General features: G+C 47.6%; 1 protein-coding gene across 5 annotated transcripts in view; it reads left to right on the top strand.

Moving 5' to 3' along the window:
• ARHGAP26 (Rho GTPase activating protein 26) overlaps positions 1-13,624 on the top strand; it is a 416,457-nt gene that overhangs the window by 71,727 nt on the left and 331,106 nt on the right. Inside the window, exon 1 of one of the 5 annotated variants that reach the window (XM_074360865.1) lies at positions 4,991-5,181. The exons of the other annotated variants lie outside the window; for them this stretch is intronic. The gene's annotated coding sequence lies outside the window, so the exon portion shown is untranslated. Of the gene's footprint in view, positions 1-4,990; positions 5,182-13,624 lie in introns of those variants that run through there. 5 annotated transcript variants of the gene reach the window in all.

The following is a 13,624-nucleotide window of genomic DNA, read 5'->3' on the forward strand; positions in this document are numbered from 1 at the left end:
ACCTTCCCTTATTCTAGAGAGAGTCCACCAACTTTTCCGGAATTTTGTTGCATTTGGAGAAGATATGTTTTCTCAAAATTGTTCTTGAGAAGAGAGGGGTGTGGAATGTTCTGGGTATGTTGGTCTGTGGGACAGAAGGTTTGTGGTTGCATTTCCCTTTCCCTTACCTGTTACTATCCTCACCTCACACATACTTTGTGTCATTTACGCCCCTGTCTTGTGTGCTTCTGAGCATAGCTGATACTCAGCTTCAAGGAATTTATCTTGGCGTAAAAAGTATTTTGGTTTAGGATAGAGTGGAATAAGTTAGTTCCTCAGTCTCTGGAAGGACTAGGAGAAAAAGACGTCTAGAGACCCCATGGGTGGAACCCAGTATTTTGTCTGAAAACACGTAGTAGTAAGAGCAGGCGAAATAGAAATCTGTCTTTGTCACCTACCAGCCCTGTGACCTTGGACAGGCTATTCACCTTTCCAAGGCTGATTTCCCATCTGTACAATGGGAATGGCAATTCCCTCAAAATTTCGTTTTGAGGATTAGATGAGATAGTATATGTAAAGGACTTAGCACATAGAATGACTATCTAATAACTAAATGGCAGCTGTTATTGTTAATAGTTGTTTTATGTGTGGAGACTTCGTTGATGGTGCTAGAGATAGAATATGAGGAGTGGGTTCAACTCATGACAATTACGTTCCTTGAAGAATCGCATCCATTAGATGCGTTTCAGGTGGAGATGTAGGAGTTTTGCGTCAAAGGTCTCCTAAACTTTTGTTCTCCCAAAAGTTTTTCTCCCAAACCCTTGTCTGCCAAAATCCTGGCTTTTTCATCAGTTGGCATATCCTCCTCAGAGGTGGACCTGCCCCACCTTTGATAACTTGTTACACTTATTTTCTCGTTTTCTTCTCTGCATCTAGAGAAGCTTGCTAGGAATATTCCCTACCTCTGTAATCACCCTAGAGGATTCCAGGACCTTTCTGCACCTCGGATGATGTCGGAGAGTTGGCTCTGGGACCCAGGCTTGCTCCCAAGTCTTGCTGGCTGCCACTGCTGGCTTCCCCAGCAGGCAGCTGGAGGGGAGAGTGTGATCACTCCTGGGAGCCAAAGTGAGGCCCTTCTCACCAGCGTTTGAGTGAGTTCTGGGAAGCAGGGAGATGGCTCATTGAAGCACACAGTGTGGGGTTCATTCACGTAAAGAGGGCACCTTTCACCCTTGGGATGTGCAGTTTCACCAAATTTTAATAATTACAATGATGCCTACCATTCATGAATGCTTACTACATGCCAAATGTGCATGGAATAGTCATTTATAACCCTCCTTTTTCCAGTAAGGAAATTGAGGCTTTTGGTACTGATAGAACACGCCCAGCTTTCTGTCTACTTCTTACGACCTCTTGTTTTCTTTCCTGGTGTGTAGAAAATTTCTCAGTATCAGTGTGTGAAGACATAGGCAGGATGGGTGTAGTGGAAAGAGTGTTGAACTGTAAGTCAGATTCTAACCCCCCCTTCCCTTCCGCCCTTCCTCCCACCCTTCCTTTTAGTTTATAAGATCTGGGGCTTGGCCTGGAGAAAGTGACGCTGTGATGTGGTGACTAGGCTCCTGAACTTTGGCCTCAGACACTCGCCTGGCTCTGCTGTTTGTTAATCCAGGGGCCTTGGGAAGGGATGTCCTCCTCTGAGCCTCACTTCCCTTACCTAGGGATGGTAACTGTCCCCTTCCTCTGTCGTGGGAACCAAGTGACATAACACATGGTTAAGTACCTGGTGAGTATCATTACATGTGAGCTAAAAATTAGAGATCGCAGTGGGGAGGGTACAGCTCAGTGGTATAGCACATGCCTAGCATTCGTGAGGTCCTGGGTTCAATCCCCAGTACTTCCATTAAAGAAAATAAAACCTAATTCCCCCCCCCCCAAAAAAAACCCCACCAAAATTAAAAAAAAAATTAGAGATCATTTTATGTTATTCTCTCTTTCTCAGACATTCTTGTTTTCCCTTAATGAGTTGGTGGTTTTAAAGCTCTGTTTTCTGAGGGGAGTGTCACAGACTTTGTGGGGAGTCTGGCAGGTGCTCTGGACACCCTTCCCAAGAAAGTGCATGTTCACCCCAAATCATATTCGGTTTCAGAGGGCTCAGGACCTTCTAAAGCTCCTTGTCTGTGAACTCCAGAAGGAAACCCTCTCGGACGATTGTGGCCTCCTCTCCGAGGGACCTTTCCCTACCTTCCCTCTGACCCCTGGACCTTCACTGAGGCCGGCGTGCAGAGGAGCCCTCCCTGAGGACTAGTGGGTGGGCTTTCTTTTCCTCCTCGGCCCAAGTGCTCACAAGCAGCCTCCTGCTTTCACGGCCCTGGCGTTGCTGCCCAGGACACACGGCAGGAATGTCCTTTAGGAGTGAGCCGCCTGGGGAGCAGGGAAAGTCGGTCCTTGTCTTCCTGGCTGGGTTATTGCAGGGATGAGAGAGGGATGAAGAGGGAGGGAGACTCTGGGATCCTGGGTATTGACGGCCTGCTCTGTGCCAGGAACTGTTCCTAGGTGCTTCGCAGTCCTGATTTCCAGCCCGAACAAGAACCCCACCAGGTGGATGCTGCTCTCACTCCCGCTTTACAGATGAGGAGACTGAGGCTGAGAGGCGTTAACTGAGAAGGGCACGCAGCAGAGGTGGGAGTCGGGTCTGCTCTGTCCTGGTGATGGAGCGCCTCTGTGCTGTACTGTTTCCTGAGACAGAGTCATCTTCCAGGGTAAAGGGCAGCTTCGCGCCCTTCGCTGTTGCCAGAGGAAATGCTCTTCCTCCTGGGGGCTAGACATCCGCGCATGCCGGCTTTGTTATGTGCTCTCCGTGGCCTCCGTAGTGCTGAGCTGCACATGTGTATTTTTAGAAAAGGAAGAGACTTCTGTGTCTACTGTTTACGTATAGAGACATATCAGTTTCTGAATACTAAAACCAGCTCAATCAGCCGAGTGTCAGCCCTGGTTGATGTGCAAATGCTGGTGGCTGGGCTCTGGGCCGGCCGATATTTGCTGTGATGGCTTGAGGGACAGGACTGACCCTCGGGTCTCTTTTCTTGATAGGCTGATCGCTGAGTTCCCACAAGGATCTGTTTCTGCTTTCCCCTGAGTCTGGGCTTGCCACAAGCACAGCTCTTGGCTTGTCAGCAGCTGGTTAGGTGCTGTCCTTTTCTTCCGTTTCCCTGTTAGCATTTTTCCCCTTTATATCTCCCCACTCACTGGCCTTCCCCACCTCCCCCCATAAGATCAACTTGATTTTGAGTTCTTGTTGTCAAAGAGGTGTAATTCATGTGCCACACTGAAATTGGCCCCCTAATCTATATATAGAGCCATGCACTGGGTTGCTTGGGGTTCTCAGGGCCAAGCTGCCACTCCTGGAAGCAAAGGCAGTGTACTGCAATGTTGGGGTGCCTCTGTGCCCCCAGTGTCTGCCCACATTTATAGCCGGCACACACCAAATGCTCTGTATGTGCCAGGCGGTGGCTCCGTGGGTTATCTGTCCATTCATCCCATCAGCACTCTGAGGGTAGTTCTGGGACCATCTGAATTTTCCAGATGGGAAGACTGAGGCTTGGATGGGGCTGTGACCTGCCCAAGGTCATGGGCTAGGGTCGTGCCGGCGCTCAGATGGGAGCCGAGGTGAGAGTGCCAGGCAAGGATGAGTCAGCTCGGAGCAGAAGGAGGGTGGGGTGTGCCACCTGGAGGTCCATCTTACTGTTCCCAGGAGGCTGTCCTTTGGTGTGGCACAGGTGAGCTGGCATTTCAGGTCCTCCTGAGGATTGGTCTCATTGACCTTCTCGGCTCTGACAAAGAGGATTTGGATGGGATTTCCCTCCAGTGGGGATTTTGACTTAGTGAGGGAGGCCTCAGAACTGGGGCTGCTGCTTCTGGGAGGCGCTGGGTCATTCCTGCTGCCCCGCCGCTGTGACCTCCCCCACCGTCCCCTTTATATCCACACTGAACGCTGTGTCGGAAAGACACTGGGGAGAAGAGGCTACATTTTGTGCTGTCCTGTGAGGACCTATATATAGATGTTCAGTAGCCACTTGTAGGACCTTCCCTCTCTTATTTGGTAGTTTAGCTGATACCCTTCATTCTTTTCATTTCTTTCATTAGTATGATTAAAGCATACACATGTGTCAGTAGTTCCCCTTAAAGGAAGCTACCTCTCTGGGGACAGAAAGACCCAGAACCAGCCAGTGTGCTAAGGACTTCCCCTGTATTATCTCAGCACAGCCCTGTGAGGTCGGTAGGAAACAGAAGGCAAGAGGGGCAGCAGAGCCTAGTGACTCAGAGAGGGCCTGGGTGTAGGACTGCAGGACGAGAACCTCTGCTGTGCTGCCTGGGCAAATCACTCAGCCTTTCTGATCTTCTGTTTTCTCGTCTGTGAAAGAAGGATGACAGTGCCTGCCTCATAGGATTTTGAGGATCTAGTGAGACAGTGGTTGTAAATTTCACAGTATTTCTCTGGTTCACTGTAAGAACTCACTAAAAGGTGGCTATTTCTTCTTTTATTATATTAGGTATTCTTATCTCCTTGTTTTAAAGATGCAGAAACTAAGCCTTAGGGAGGCTGTCCCAGCCCAGGTCACACTGAACACAGCAGTATACAGTATATAGCAATATGTATTGTAATATACACTAATGTATTAGCTGCCATTAAATGCACAGAGTGCCACAGAGAGGTTCAAGGGAGGGCAGTGGGACTTGCTTTGTGTGGATGGAGGGAGATGCTGCAGGCAGGCTGGCGTGGCATCGGGCAGGACGTTGTGGAGGTGATGCACTGGAAGGATTGGTCTATCTGGACAATGGGAGACGGGGAAGCTACACGTTGCTGGTGGAGGCACCAGCAAGGGCAGGTGCTCGGGAACCCTGGGAACCCTCTGATTCAGAGCAGAAGCAGGGCTGTGTCAGCCCTAGGAGGGTGGGGCCTGGGCTGGGTTTGTTCTGACCTAGAATAGTGCCTGCACCTGGGAGAGGCTCTGTACAGAGTTGTTCAGTCCAGCTGAATGGCAGCATCTGGAGAGGGTAAAGCTTCAGTTAGTAAAGAGGAGTGACTTGGGAGACAGGAATTTTGAACCTCAGTTGGAGAAGTTGATTTCTGCCCATGGTGCGACCTGGGATTGTTTTTTCCTGCTGTAAAACGCCAGCCCTCTCAGCCACCGTACCTAAACTGTAAGTCACTCTGGACACTAGTTTTTGTTTTACCTGGACTGTACATAGATACTCCCTAAGCTGTTGGTCAGCATTTTGATGGTAATAGGAGATTGTAGCACTGGGTGGTCACCTGTCTCCCTAGGGTCATTTAAATTTGAGACCATAGAACCTTGAGCCAAGGTTTACTTGTTTGAAGTAAATGTCATGGGTGGTCCTGTGGTTTTCCCAATCATGTTTCCCTTCTTTACTCTCTTCCTGTTTTTCCTTCTTTTCCATGGTCAAGTTCTCACCATAGGTGGTTCTCAAGACTTAGCTCATCAGCCAAGGCAGATGCTCCTCCCTTCATGTAATGTAGGTGTTAGACACAGGTCATGTTCAAATCTCTGTTGGTGTGGATGCTGCCAAGGTGAGTCCCTTATGAAAGAATCCTGCCTACAATGAGTCCTTTGCTAAGCAAAGAATGACTTTAGTTTTGAGCATCTTTGCCCTGACATCTGGTCCTTTGTGAGGTTTTCACCTTGGGTTTTCCTAGAGCAGGCTCCAAGACAGGGATCTGCCCCGTAACTTTATGTGGTCCAGCCATGACTTGCGGGAATTAACCAACGTATTTCTGATCCATGGGCCAGCAGTCCTTCCTTTCCTCCTGTTTGGTTTCTTGGTGTTATTAAGAAACAACTGTCAGAGGATAAATATTGGTGTGTTATAGGTCCCAGGAGCAATTAGTTATCTTTGCACTAAATTGGTTTTAAACTGGAGGTAATGATCCAGACTCATCCTTTACTAATAGTCCTCGCCGTGCCATTTATTGGTCCCATGCCGATTCCATCCCCAACTCCAACTTGATCTACAAAAAATGATTTATCACCGTCTTCTCTGAGCCACAAACAGCATTTTAAAATGGGGTAAAGGATGAGAATGAAGGTCTGCAGTTTTGAAAAGTGTTACAAAAGATCGAAACCTTTAAGAAGGCAGGAGCTTTCATCTTTGCTGAAGCAATTCAAGCAGATTTTCATGGTGCGGTAGGTGTGGGCTCTCTCCTCTCTCTAGTTTCCTCACCCTTCAGCAAGTCTGGTTCCCATACAGAACAACAACAGCAACAACCAAAAAAACCACACGGCTTCAGAGTAGGTGCAGCCGCACCTTTTGTCTCTCCCCTCCCCAAACACTCACATTTGTGTCTGCTTGTCTTCCAAAAAGGTGAATGGCGCTCTGGAAAGTGTTCATTTTCAAGTATTCCCCACCACGTGCTTCTGAATATCACATGCTCTGTGGTTGAAGACATGGTTAATCAGTGACACAGTCAATCAGTGGCGAGAATAGCCACCCTCCTCTCCAGGGAAAACCTGCTGGTGCTTTTAAACCTCGCCCTCTTGGTTACAGTAGTAGTCCAGCCTCTCTGGATGCTCGCTCTGTTACTTTAGTGCCCAGAGCACCCCTGTTCCCCTGGGGCATCATCAGACTCTCCTCCTTTCCCAGTGGCATGTTTTCCTCTTTGTCAGCAAACATGCTGAAGTCTTTACTATCTTTAAAATAAGGGGGTGGGGAAGGCAATCCCAACAGAACTTCCCTTTGTACTTTTCCTGATTTTGTGCCATTCTGTGCTGCTGCTGCTTTCATAGCTAGACTGCTTGAGAGTATTCTGTGTTTACTGCCTCTACTCCTTCACCACCCAAAGCCCTGAAATCCAGCTTCTGCCCACAGTTCTCTTTGAGCCTGTAGTCACAAAGGTCCGCGGGACCCCCCAGGTGATGAAGCCAGCGATGACTCGTAGCGTTCTTCTTTCTCCAGGCTCTCCTTTGCTTTCATTGACATGTGCTCTCCAGGCTTCCATTATTCCTTCTGAGCATCCCTTCCTAGCTCACTGTTTTTGTCCCATGGGTCTCCTGGGGTTCCTGGCCGCCTTTGCCTCCTAGACCAGAGGGCCAGACTCTTTCTGTCGCTCGTCTCTCAAGTTCCTGGCTTCAGCCGTCATCACTGGACATGATTCCCAGACGTCTCTCCAGCAGCCCTGGCTCCTCTCCTGATCTCCATCATCCTGAGGTCCAGAGAGGCCAGGAGATCTGCCTGACTCATGTATATTTCTAAAGTCCATTCTACATAGGCAGATGCCCCCTCCCCGACCTTGGAACCATCTTATGGTTCACTTTGGCTAGAAAGCTAGAAAAGGAATTGTACTCTAGCAATAGTTTGGATTTTCTGGTTGACCTCCTTCCAGAGCTTGATGGAGTTAGGAGGGGGAAATTCTTTTCTTTTTTATGTGACTTAATTAGCATACGGAAAACCGCACGTTAGATTGTGCAATTTGGTAAATTCTGGCATCTGTATACACCTGTGAAGCCATCACGACTGTATTATGAGAATTCTTAATGCCTGTCTCAGAAGTCTTTTATTTCTTCGTGACTGACAAGCCGCTTCCTGCTCTGCCTTGCATGTGGTTTACTACCTCATGGGGAGAGAGGGTCTGCTTTCGTCCTCTTCGTGTCATTCCTTTCCTGCTGCCATCTGCATTTTCAGCATTCTTGCCACCAAAGTTTAGAGGATTGTAGTGTGTGCTTGTGTCTTTGTTGAGTGTCTGTCCACACAAGGTTGCAGATTAGGGAGCACAGAACTGTGAACAGTGTGTTATTTTCATTGTGGCCATCAGTCCCCGGCACATAGGAGGCGCTCAGTGGAGAGGTAAAGGGTGAATGAATGAACTATTGCCAGAGTAGATATATGGTGCTGTTGGGCCTGAATTGGGAGCAAAGGAAAGTGAGCTGTTTACAGAGACTCAAAGTTATTCTTATCTTCAGTGGAGGGAAATCAAAGGGACGGAAGGCCTCCTAAGGTCTGGATGACTTTAACTTCATTACTGACGTGAGACCAAGGAGAGCCTGGAAAGGCAGGGAATCTAACCTGACAGAAGCCAGACCCAAATATGAGGTGCACGGGGACCTCTTCTGTCGTTTTGAGACCCAGCTGTTCTGTGCGAGGGTGAACGTTTATGTTAGGGCTCTGTTAGTTTGTTTGTTTTTATTGCAAACTGTTTTCCTACTACAGGTTGCCATGGAAGGGGGCTTTAACGGGGTGTGCTTTCAGAAGGACCCCCAGATGCCCTTTTTTCTCTCCAGCTTGTGGTGTATCCTCCCCCACCTCCCCACCATAAGTGACAATGAATTTTTCGGAGTCAGCTCTGATTCTCCGAGCAGTCTCTCCAAGGCGCTTAAAGTAAGAATTAAACAAATAATAATTAAAAATGACACAACTACGTAAACGGTTTGTGGTGTGCATTTTGGCAAGAGTCAACATTTTAGAGCAGTAAATACTCACCATGATGGGGAAGAATGAGCAAAACAGGCTTTTGAAACCCCTATTACAGACAGAAAGGGGAGGGGTGGGAAGCAAGAGAGCATATTTGTGCTGGTGAAGCTGATTTTCTACCAAATGTTTACAGAAGAGGTGGATACCAGGTTCATTTGGAATTACTATTTCTTTCAGATGCTAGGAGGCAGCTGGTTGGTTTGGGAGGAAATGAGGTGGTCCCAGAGGTCCCACTTAAGAAGGCTCTGGAAGTTCTTGCACTTTTCAGTTGTATTTTGTGCAGGTTTCATGCCAGGTGCTTTGCTCCCTAGATGTCATCCACCTTTCCATCTGCCCATTATTATTGACTGTCTGATATGTATCAGGCTGTACCCACACACTTCTGTCCATCCATCCGTGTGTCTACCTATCTGGTTCCTGACTGCCTGTCATGTACCAGGCAACTCTCCGCCCCTCCTTCCATCCACCTGCCCGTTCTCAACCTATTCATCCTCCAGCCGTCAAGAATTGTTGATTGCCTCTTATGTTCCAGGCACTGTTCTAGGCCCTAGGAACCCAGTGTGGGAAATAATTTAGCAGAGGAGATAGTCTCGGCTCATGAACAAGATTGTTTTATTATTTCTTAGCTTTGATGTGAGGTTACTAATGACTTACTGACACCCCATCACCACCATTTGAAATGGTAGGAAGACACAGGCTGTGTCTGCTTTTTGCTTTCCTTTGTCTCTCCAGACTAGTGTATCAGGCGCCTAAGTGCTCAATACATAGTTTTTTGAATGAATAGCAGAATAAATGAGTGATCTCTATAGTGTGGGACACGCTGTAACAGGAGTATGATCCTTGCTGTGAGAAGTCACACAGAAGACGGAATTACTAACAGGGACCCGGTTTCTGGGCCAAGTAAGGGAGAGCGAGGGATGTCTGAGCGTGCCGATGGGTTTGCTCTTGGATTGTTTGCTCACACGCTCTCTGATACTTCTGGGCTGCTCCCCTGCAGCGAGCCGTGGCGGGCAGCCGTCTGTGATTGAGTGTGGGGCCTCTGAGAACTGCCCACACTGAGCCAGTGTGGAAGGTGCTGGAGGGAGGAATCCAGGTGCCACGTGGGGTCAGCCTGGGCCGGTGCCGGGTGGTGAGGCGGAGTGTGCGAAGGTGTCCCGGGAAGGAGTCTAGTGCCGGTAATGTCGGGCGGGGTGGAAGAGGGCCTGGGGGGGGCACTGATCTGGGTGGGAAGCCGGGGTCTGAGGAGCAAGCATCCCTGTCTTTGCTGTGACAGAACCCCTAGATTTTTGGTCACGATTAAAGGTTTAGGCTTCCTAAGAAAGGAGGAGTATTCGCTTCTGGTGGCTGCTGTGACAAATCACCACAAAGTGGGTGGCCTAAAACAACAGAAATTTATTCTCTCAGGATTCTGGAGGCTGGAAATCTGAAAGCAGGGTGTCGACAGGGCTCTGCTCCCTCTGAAGGCTCCAAGGAAGGATCTTTCCTTGCCTCTTCCTAGCGTCCGTGGCTCCTGGCCAACCTTGGGGCTCCTTGGCTTCTAGCTGCATCACTCCAATCTTAGCTCCTCCTTCCCGGTGTGAGTGTGTGTGTGTGTGTGTGCGTGCGTGCGTGTGTGCGCGTGTGCGTGCGTATGTGTGTGTCTGTCCTTTCCTCTGCTTATCAGGACACCAGTCCTTGGATTTAAGCCCCGTTCTAATCCATTATGGCCTTACCTAAGCTTCTGCAAAGACCCCATTTCCAAACCAGGTCACGCTCTGAGGTTCCTGGTGGACATGAACTTGGGGGGACATTACTCAGCTCACTACAGAGGGGGATACCGAAGTTGGTGGAGGTGTGCGGGGAGGCTTTCTAATGGTCTTCTCCTTCCTCCAGGCTTCTGGCTTGACAGGAGGCAGCAGACTCGGTGGTGGGGAGCACGAGCCAGCAGTGGCTAGAATTCCAGTCTCTGGTGAGGGCTCCTGGGTACGGGACCCTTCTCAGCCTAAAAGAAGCAGCGAGACTCGTGCAGTCCCTGGCTCACGTTCCCCCTGTCCTTCCCGCAGCGAGGGCACAGCCGTCAGGGTTCCTTACTGGCTGCCCCTGGAGCACCTTGAGAGAAGAGGAAGTGTCCACGAGAATAAAATGGCCAGAATAATTAACGACCCTACCCGACAATGGCCTTGGGTTTTTCCAGTCTCCTTGTCTTCTCTGGGAACAGCTTCCTGCTTCTTCCTTGGAGGCTAGTTGCCAGGGACTTTCCGGGTTTAGGACAGGACGCCGCTTTCCTTTTCTTCCTTGGGTCCCTGCTTTCTCAGGTTCGGCGTCAGTAATTTCTTCCAGTCCCCTGATACTGAAGCAAATGACTCAACAGTGTCTTCCTAGAACAGGGGTTCTTAAACTGTGATTTCCAGATTTGAGTTCCAACCTGGAAATTTGATTTCCACATTTGGTTCCCAAAACTTCTGATTCAGAAAGTCTGGGGCAATCTGGTTCAGGTGACCTTCCAAAGCCAAATCAAGAAACACTGCCCCCCCAAGGTGTGTTCCTCTGTGTGTGCTTTCCCTCAAGGGATACCCGGTGTATTGGAAAGGATGGGTTCTGCATTGACATGATGCTGATTGACACAATTTGTCACCAGATTATGTATTTAAAATTCTGACCTAGATATGCTGTCTAGATACACAAATGCAAGTTCTTCACCTGTCATTTATCTTTATGCAGAGTGATTTAAAAATAGAACTAATGGTACCTTGAAAATGTTGTAGGCGTGCTGTTAGATGAGCAAGAACGTGAGTAGGGAATGTGTGTTTTGTGGCTTCAAGGCTAAGCCTAGGAAATGGGGTTCCAACTGTTTGATTTTGTGAGTGTAATGGAGTGAATGATGGGGTGGCTGGTCTTCATTTCAGTGACTCAACTTTGCCTTTCTGTAAAAAGAGGGGTTGCAGGGTTTGGCACTCTCCTGACTCGACTCTTAAAAAAAGAGTCATGTGCTTATTCTTGTATTCATTTACTTATTTTAAAATGTTGTTGGGAGCCTCCTATGGACTTGAATTGTGGTAACTGCCATTTTATGAGCAAAACTGACACTGTTTACTGCCTGCCTGACATTTTTAATGTCACCCAGTGGTACACATTATACAGCCACCAAAATCAAAGGAAATTACCTATCGTGTAAAGAGATGGGAAGGGAAGTTCTGGGGAAGCGGGAGAGCTCACCAGTGGGAGTGGATGGGGGATGAGAGGGGGCCACTTCCCTGAGGAAGTGACCCTTCAAGCGGAATCCTAAAGGTGGCAGCACCAAGGTGGAGAGGGTCGGCGGAGTGCTCTGGGCAGAGACCACACCAGGCTTTGGGGCCTGAGGGGTCCCAGCACATAAGAGGATCTGAGCTGGCCAGTGGGTCTGGAGGGCCGAGGGAGGGCGAGGCCGGTGGGGTGTGCCGTTGAGGCAGGTTTTCCCCATCCACTTGGTGGTCCGATTTGTAGTTATTTTGAGATGAAAAGAAGACTTATAACTGGGGAGTGTGTGGAAGGGGCAGTGACAAGATCAGATCTGCCTTTTGAAAAGGTCATCCTGGGCAGCTGAGTGACAAATGGTCTGGAGGGGAGCTGGGAGGGGGGTGGGGAGGCCAGTTAAGGAGTGCAGGTGGGGGACAGTGCTGACCTGGGCTCAGCGATGCTGCGGGGATGGGTCTTCCTCAAGGTACCAGCTGGAGGAAAGGAGAGAGTTGATGCAGGTGGAAAAGCAGTCCCAGGTGTGCCTGTGCCCAGGGCTGGCTGCTCGTCTGTGGGGCCCGTTGTTCATAAAGCCCAGAGAAGTGCTCTTCAAGGTATTAAAATTTAAAGCCTTATTTTTTTATGGTCTCTCTTGTAGTGTTCTTTTATTTGCTATTTAATGCCGTTTAAAAAAAGAACAATTGAAAATTTAAACTATTAGTATGAATTTTACTGTTCATCTTTATATTGTTCAGTGCCAGTTTTAAATGTTAATATGAGATCAGCTGACCTGCATATAGAATCATTGAAATTACACAATTTGTATTATGCAGCTCATATGTGTATTAATTTTGTTCTGACCAGAATGGTGAAAACACTGCACAAAATAACTCAATGTTTTTTTATTGAGATATAATTGACATATGACATTATATTAGTTTCAGTTGTACAATGTAATGATTCAATATTTGTATTTTTTGCCAAATGATCATGACAATAAATCTAGTTAACACCCGTCACCATAAATAGAAATTTTTTTTTCCCTTGTGCTAAGAACATTTTAAGATCTAGTCTCTCAAAACTTTCAAGTATGCAATGCATTATTTTTAACTATAGTAACCATGCTGTACATTACACCCCCATGACGTTATTTTATACTGGGAAATCTGTACCACCTTTTGACCACCTTCACTCATTTTGCCTATCTGGCACCCCCTGCCTCTGGCAACCACCAATCTATTCTCTGTATCTCTGATCTAGTTTATTATTATTACTTTTTAAGATTCCACATATAAGTGAGATCATACATTATTTGTCTTTCTCTGACCTATTTCACAGAGCATGATGCGCTCAAGGTCCATTCATGTTGCTGCAAATAGCAAGACTTCATTCTTTTTTATGGCTGAATAATACTCCATCATGTATATATATACAGACACACCCCCACCCCTCCCCACATACACACATTTTCTTTTTCTATTTTCCATTAATGGACACTTAAGTTGCCTAGGCTATTGGAAATTATGCTGTATTGAACATGCGGATTCATATATCTTTTTGAAATACAGATCTTCCTTGAATTACGATGGGGTTATGTCCTGAGAAACCCATCATAAGTTGAAAATGTAAATAAAAAATGCATATAAGACGTCTCATCTACCAATTATCATAGCTTAGCCTAAGTCTGCTTTAAACATGCTCAGAACACTTGCATGAGCCTACAGTTGGGCAAAATCATCTGACACAAAGCCTATTTTATAATTGTTGAATATCTCATGTAATTTATTGGATACTGTACTGAAAGTGAAAAACAGAATGGTTAGTGTATCGGTTGTTTGCTCTTGTGATTGTGTGGCTGACTGGGAGCTAAGGTTCTCAGCCACCGCCCAGCCTCACAAGAGAGTATCATATTGCACACCGCTAGCCTGAAACGAGATCACGTTTCAAAATTTGAAGTACAGTTTCCACT

The sequence above is a fragment of the Camelus bactrianus genome, chromosome 3 (assembly GCF_048773025.1).
Source record: "Camelus bactrianus isolate YW-2024 breed Bactrian camel chromosome 3, ASM4877302v1, whole genome shotgun sequence".
Lineage (NCBI taxonomy): Eukaryota > Metazoa > Chordata > Mammalia > Artiodactyla > Camelidae > Camelus > Camelus bactrianus.